Consider the following 8019-nt stretch of genomic DNA (forward strand, 5'->3'; position numbering starts at 1 on the left):
TAACATTTGTTTTTTTTCTGGTTTATTCAGAGCTACCATTGCAGCATTTTGATTGTTAAGATGTCCTCAGAGAAAGACACAACTCTGTGAAGAGCAAACAGACAACACGCTTCAGCCAACAAGAGCTAGTTAACAATGCTATCCCAGCCTTTTCTGTTTGACACTGAGTAATAATCCATACTCCAAACTGGCCTAGCTAGCCAGCCAGCCAGGCAGGTAGCATGTATAATATATTGTTAAACTGAATAAATAAAGTTGTTGTTACTTTTAGTGTCTGTGTAATGTGGTTATAAGTAGCAGCAGCTTGTCTACAGCTTATCTGTATTGCTGGGTCTGGGGTCCGTCATTTTACTCTTGACAATACAGTTCAGGTGAAGCGAGTTGACTGGCTAATCAAATGCTCCGTACTTGTATAGCGCCTTTCTAGTCTTTTCGACCACTCAAAGCGCTTTTACACTACATCTGCATTCACCAGTCACACACATTCATACACTGAGCCTAAGTGCTCAAACGGAAACTAACATTCACACTCATTCATACACTGGCGGAACAGCCGCCAGGGGCAAATCGGGGTTCAGTATCTTGCCCAAGGACACTTCGACATGCAACCAGGGATCGAACCGCCGACCTTCCGATTAACGGCCAACCCGCTTCAACGCCTGAGCCACAGCCGCCCCATCCACAGCCGCCCTAATCAAGCACAGTAATAACATGGTCAGCTAACCAGTTCCTAGTGGTTTTGGCCCTGTAGGCAGGTGCCAAGTCCTGCTGGAAAAGGAAATCAGCATCTCCAAGAAGCTTGTCAGCAGATGGAAGCATGAAGTGCTCTAAATCTCCTGGTAGACGCTGCATTGACACTGGACTAGATAAAACACAGGGACCAAAACCAGCAGATGACATGGCACCCTAAATCATTACTGACTGGAAACTTTACACTGGACTTCAAGCAGCTTGGATTCTGTGCCTCTCCAGTCGTCCTCCAGAAACTGGGACCTGGATTTCCAAATTAAATTTTACTTTCATCTGAAAAGAAGGGTTAGGGTTTGGTCCAGTTTTTTTTCTCCTTAGCCCAGGTAAGACGCTTCTGTCAGGAATGAGACACTTGTAGCCCATTTGGACATGTCTTTGCGTGGTGGGTCCACTCCTTGTGAAGCTCCCCCAAGTTTTTGAATCGGTTTTGCTTGACAATCCTATTGTAGGCTGCAGTCATCCCTGTTGCTTGTGGGGGCTGTGGCTCAAGAAGTAGAGTGGGTTACCAGTTAATTGGAAGGTCGGCAGTTCAATCCTCCAGGCTACATGTCAAAGTGTCCTTGGGCAAGATACTGAACCCCGAATTGCTGTTCCACCAGTGTGTGAATGGTGAATGCAGATGTAGTGTAAAAGTGCTACGAGTGGTTGAAAAGACTAGAAAAGTGCTATACAAATACAGAGCATTTACATTTGTGCACCTTTAACCTTCCAGTCAACTTTCCATGAATATGCTTTGATCCAACAATTTGTGAACAGCCAGCCCTTTCATCTTCTGTGGCTTACCCTCCTTGTGGAGGGTGTCAGTGAGTGTCTTCTGGACACCTGTCAAGTCAGAAGACTTCCCCATGATTGTGGTTCTGTGTACTGAACCAGACTGAAAGATGAAAAGCTATTCTCAGGTCAACATTTCTGTATTTTATACATTCTTTATTCTAATATTAGAATAAAGAATGTATAAAATACAGTCTTTATTATTATTATTTTGAGATATGGATTTTTGATTGAGCTGTAAGCCGTAATGAAGATTGTAACAAAAAAGGTATGTAATGAATCTAGAATATATGAAAGTTTCACTTTTTGAATTTTTTGAAAAAAATTACTTTTTTATGATATTTTAATTTTCTGAGAAGCACCTGTACAATGTTGCTGCTCTAATTAACAGGTTCTAACTGTCAGAATCTGGTGACAGTGTGTGATTGGCTGGAAGCTGAGAGGGAGGTGACAACAACACTCATGAAATGTGACAATATGAAATAAAAAAGTGGCATCAAATAATAGTGGGAAAAATACCACTGCAAAATAACAACATGTTCGAAAAGAGGCATTGAAAAAAAGTAAACAAAATACTTTTTTAAATGAAAAACATGTTTCATTTATATGGTTACACAATATATTCATGTGATTATTTATTTTACACTTTTGGGCTTCATATGTGTAGCCCTGTGAAACACACAAGGGATATATAAGGAACTGCACTTATTTTTATGGGCTGGACATTTGAGTAGCCAAATAGCACCCTAATGACCAAAAAGGACCCAAATGTTAGCCCATCACTGCCTCATGTAACTCCCCCATGGACATGTTGGCTGGAAAGATAACATAAAGCCTGCAATAGTGCAGATTAGTATTTATACTTTGTCTCCGGACTTCATAAACACTTTCTAGCAGCCTAGTGCGTCATATACAGATGCTTGAGGCTTTGTACATGTACTTTTCTCTTCTTCTGATGAGTCACAAATGTGCACAATTTCTGCACTTTGGGGTATACAATTAAAGCCATTATAGCCAGATCTTGTAAAATCCAACACTGAACTAATATAAATATATATCTTAATCACATAATTCCTATGCAAAATGCTATTATGATGGGATTCACAAATGCAATTCCGCAGTAAGTAAGTTAGATTACTTTTGTGTTGAGGTGCTTTGGCTTTGTGGGAGGATTTGGACTGGGTTGTTTCTTACACATCACTGTCAATGAAAATAAAAGTAATGTACATTGTAGACACATGATTTGATACACATGATCACCAAAGGAAGATTTAAGTTATCCCTGCTGTTTCTAGGAACTTTGTTTTGGTCCATTATCGAAATTCAGCACTTTGAAAGAAATGTGGAAAAGGTAGACGAGAGCACAAAAGGGCCAGCATGTGAGTCACAGAAAAAGGATTCAATGCACTTAGAAGCACAGCTTTCATCCTCTATATGAAAAGCTAATCAGTCGGCCTGATTGCAGTGAGTGGCCTTTTGTAGCATCTTTAATCCGGTGAGTGTTTTAAGAAGTACATAATTGAAATTCTGTTCAGGATGGCTGCAATTTTCAGCTGCAGGATAATGACCCATCAGTTGGCCTTGGCTGGCAGTGTGAGAGACTGTTTTAAATGTGCCATGTTATGAACCTTTGATTGGTTCACCAATGACTGCTCTATATTGACAATACCAGTGAGGACAGGGTACTCCGTATTTAGTCCTCAGCCTTATCCTCTGCTGGTCCTAATTAAGCAGTTAGACAGATTGAGTATCCATTAATGATGTCATTGTCATGCTAATTGGTGCTCTATGCTCTGAAAGTACACCCAAAGCCGTAGTGTGTGCCATCAGAATTTTATCAGAGGTCTGTGGAATGGTGATGCTCCAGTTATCAAAGTTAGGTTGTTACCTTTTCTCTCTGTAGGCATTTATGCTTAATGGCAGGCTAATTCTACTGCAGCAATAAATAACAATAGTATGGGCCAGGTAATGCTAGAAAAGAACTGGTTTGTACAACATGTTTTTTTCAAACATAATAGACAGCATAAGCATTTATAGATGTTCGAGCTCTATTCTGGAGGTATAAGTCATGTTGGACAACTGGCTGATTATGTGACATTTTATGTTTTCCTTGCTACCAAGATTTTTTTGCTGTTGGTTTATTAATATGGAGACATAATATTACTAGGGAATGTGGAGAGTACTCACTTTTGTTGCCAGCGGTTTAGAAGTGTCATTTCTTCAGTGTTGTCACAATAAAAAAGATATAATCAAATATTTACAAAAGATGTGAGGGGTTCGCTTACTTTTGTGAGTTACTGTAGCTTTCTCAACAAAATTATTACTACTGAGCAGTAGTTGTAGGCTTACATGTAACCAAGGGATATGATTGGTATAAAAACAAAGTTTGTTTCCCCATTGTGACATTACAGTTATTAATCCCACACAGCCATAAATAGATACATTACTTCATTGCTCTCACAGAGATGTTAGCATGGCTGTGGTCTTTCACCCCACCCCGCCCCCACGTAGGATAGCTACGGTGGCTGACACAAGACAAAAGATGTCGTCATCTGAGATAGAGGTAGGTAGATATATTAAGAAATAATATTTACTTGATTATTCAGTAAAACCATGTTATTGTGACTTGGCCACTGAAAGATAACATTGAAGCCGAGAGTGTGTAAAAATCTGTTTCTGCATCCCAGTATAATAAACCACATAATAGATGAAGTTTATACAAATTTTGACAAGAGAAACACATTAATTCTCTCTGTAATTAAACTTAAACGGCCTGCCAGCAATAATATCGGTCAGATTATGGTGCTTTCATAGCAGCAAAAAATATATATATATAAGGTGGTGTATAATATATGTGCATTTGACGCATAACAGTTTAGAATAGCACTGTAGCAGCTGGATAGAGGATTAGTGACCTTTTAAGGGGAGAGCAGAGGTTAGTGGTTATGTGGAGACTCAGACCCTTATATGGTGTCTAACAGATGCCTGCACATATCCTATAGCACTGTGCCCTTATATGGATTGGAGCTTTAGTTTACAGACTCAAACCCTGCTATGGTACCTAACAGATACCTACACATATCCTATATAAGCTATGTTTGATGTACAGAGAGACAGAGTGGTCATCGGGCTGGGTCACTCTCCAAGCTGCTGCAGAGCTTGTAATTGATGCTGAACTCCTTGATGTAATAAACTTTTATGATCAAGAACAGTGTCAAGCGGATTTCTTCTCAACACATCATCGCAGCATTATTGTTCAGACACCACAATAATAAAAATAATAATACTTTAACAACATTAAAAGAGTTTGTAGCCTGCTTGACACACCTCTGAAAGAGCCTTCAGAAAACGTGATTCCCCTATATGTGCTCTGCCTGGAGATACTGGGGAAATGAAAAAGCGTCCGTAGGTTGATGGATGTGGATCAAACACTGAAGCACATGCTGTGTTGTGAGCATGTGAAACAGTCGCTGCATAATACATTTGTTGAAGAGGGAAAAAAACCCTCTGACTGAGCTAACCGAAAACATAACTCACGGGCCAAATATTATGCCTTACATTGTCACCCACCATCTAATGGATACAAAAATAAAATGCTCGGACGCAAAACTTATTTGCTGACCCCTGCTGTATATTATTACTTCTTCGTCTTCTTCTTCTTCTCCTTCTTCTTCTTCAAATGTACGTAATCAACATAGTGATGAGCCTCTACACTGCGAGAATTCTAAAAGAAGAAGAAGAAGAAGAATGTAATGACAAAACACGGTCTGTAGTGCAGTTTATCCGTTTTGGGCTACTGTAGAAACATAACAGCACAACTTTCATGGAAGGGGGGACCCGTGGTTATGTAGATAGAAATGTCTCATTCTAAGGTAATAAAAACATACCGGTTCATTATGTAAGGTCTTTATACACCATTGAAAACATAGTTATGGATCTTATATTGCATTTCTGTTACTATATCTTCAGAAATATTACACACTGAACCTTGTGGTTTTGCAGATGTGGGAGATGTTTGCAGGAGGTAAAGCTGATCTGCAGCAGGACCAACAGAAACTACTGACTATGGAAAATTCATCAGTGGGTGGATGTAAATGTAAATGCTCTCTTTATGACCACTCAAAGCACATTTTCACTACATCACATTCACCCATATTCATACACTGAGCCTAAGTGCTTAAATGGAAACTAACATTCACACACAAATGGAACAGCCATCCGGGGGAATTCAGGCTTCAGTATCTTGCCCAAGGACACTTCATCATGCAGCCAGGGATTGAACCACCAATCTTCCGATTAACGGGCAACCTGCTCTGACTCCTGAGCCACAACTTTGCCACAAACTCCTCATAAGCATTAAATTATAATGGTAATAGATTTGATTTGTTATATGTATAACTAAAAGGTCCAATCTGCATTGTTGTGGCCCTTTAAATTACAGGTATATTCACCTATATAATTGAATAGTTCTGTTTCTCAACTGACCTTAAATTGTCCACTGGCCTTTAATACAAAGTGAGATTACTGGGGTTTTCTAGCTATCTGTTAGGCTTCATATTCAGGTATCACAGAGATGGTTGACTGTTAACCTGTGAAATTGGCATGGTAACTGATGCTGCATGGCTAGCATGCTCTGGATTAGCATGTCATCATGTACCTTCTCACTCATCATCAGCCAAACAAAGCACCATGTACTAAGCACGTGTCCTTACTGCAGCGGTCCAGAGAAAGAGGAGGTTGGCAGGGAAAGTAGAGGGTCAGGGATTGTTTGGAGTTGAGGAGCTGAACAGTCTTGGGGACAAAGGTTGCCCTTCTCCTCTGTGTTCTGCAGCCTGGGCAATGAAGCTAGCGTCCTGAGGGGAGGCACTCAAATGCAGGGAACAGTCCTGTAGGATCCTGCCAGCCAACTTCAGCATCTGCTGCTCACATAAGGTAGAGAGGACTCTTAACAGCGCCAGCTGACAAAGCAATGAGCAAACAAGAAGTCAGCCAATCTTGTCTAGGCCTGGTGGTCTGGATGAATTAGCAGACATTATTCACTTGACAGTATTTTGCTACATTAGCTAGCTAATGGAAGGTAATGGAAGGTAACATCACTTTCACAATATACAGCATTACACATGTTTTTGTTGGGATCTGGTATGGTACTTTGGCACAGATCAACAACTTCAGCCAATGAACCCCTATCATCTATTCCAAACACAATAAATGCATACATCAGCAAGAATATGATGTAAGTGTGTGTGCATGTGAGTGCATGCGTGTGCGGTGTGAGATACTAAAATGGGGGAGTGAGGAAGATGGCGGACATGACTGCGTGGGTGGCTCGCCATGCAATGATCCAAAATGGTGGTCAGGCCTGAGAAGCTTAAGCAAGGGGTTAGGACCCAAAATGCAAAACACACTATAGGCTACTGGTCCTCACTAAGATGCCATAGAGCACAGCTGGTGTTTAGGCTACATCTGGTGTATAGTTGTTCGAGTAATGATCACACAAACTGAATATTGTACATCATGTAGTACTGCCAGGTTCATGTTGGTGTTGGTCTGGAGCACATATCAGCAGTGGTGAACCGCTCCGGTGTTCACTTGACAGCGGTCAGAGACAACCTCTTCAAGGTGGACCAGAGTGCGGTTGTTTGGTCCGCACCAGAGTTTGAGTTCACACCAATCCAAACGAACCGCACCAAGCGAGTAAATGCTCCAGGTGTCGGTTCAACCGTACTAAACAGGGTTGGTGGGAACCCGCTCTTACATGTAGACTGCTTCTTTGTGTCCCATCAGATGAGGTCCCAACAGTTTGCACTAAGTAAAAAGGCCGCCACCCAGGAGAGCCACATCAGCCTTGAGGAATATACACCATCAGTGACATCATAAATCAGCAAATGTGTTGATGATGTGGCGATGACTAAAACGATAAAATCATTCCCCAATCAGAAGGTCTGGATGAATGGAGAGGTGAGAGCCAGAGCCAAAAAAGCTGCTTTTTCGGTCGGGTGATAAAGAAGCTTACAGTACCGCCAGAGCGAGACTGAAAGCTGGCATCAAGGAGGCATAGCAGAGACATCAGCAGAAACTGGAGAGAGACCTCAACACCAACAACACCAAAGATATGTGGCAGGCCATTAAAAATATCACAGGCTGCAAAAGCAGGAGCTCCCCCATCGTGTGTGAGGCCACATTACCAGATGAACTAAACACCTTTTATGCTTGCTTTTATCTCCTCAACAAGGAGTCAGCTGTAAAGTTTACCGGCTACTGTCTGTGTCCACAGCAGATGTGAGGAGAGTCCTGCTGAGAGTGAATATGAGTAAATCAGCTGATAACATCCCTGGCCGTGTACTAAAAACCTGAGCCAATCAGCTAGTTGATGTTATTACTGACATTTTCAACATCTCACTGTCTCAGGAGGGGGTTCCCACCTGCTTCAAGACAGCCACCATCGTTCCTGGACCTAAAAAGTCTGCGGTGTCTAGTCTGAACGACCACCGCCCTGTT

At 41.4% G+C, this 8019-nt stretch overlaps 1 protein-coding gene across 5 annotated transcripts in view; it reads right to left on the bottom strand.

Annotated features, from left to right (window-relative positions):
* The window catches only part of phf14 (PHD finger protein 14), a 105484-nt gene that overhangs the window by 38388 nt on the left and 59077 nt on the right, over positions 1-8019 (bottom strand). The gene's annotated exons all lie outside the window — the stretch shown is intronic.

This window comes from Micropterus dolomieu, linkage group LG09, assembly GCF_021292245.1.
Source record: "Micropterus dolomieu isolate WLL.071019.BEF.003 ecotype Adirondacks linkage group LG09, ASM2129224v1, whole genome shotgun sequence".
NCBI lineage: Eukaryota > Metazoa > Chordata > Actinopteri > Centrarchiformes > Centrarchidae > Micropterus > Micropterus dolomieu.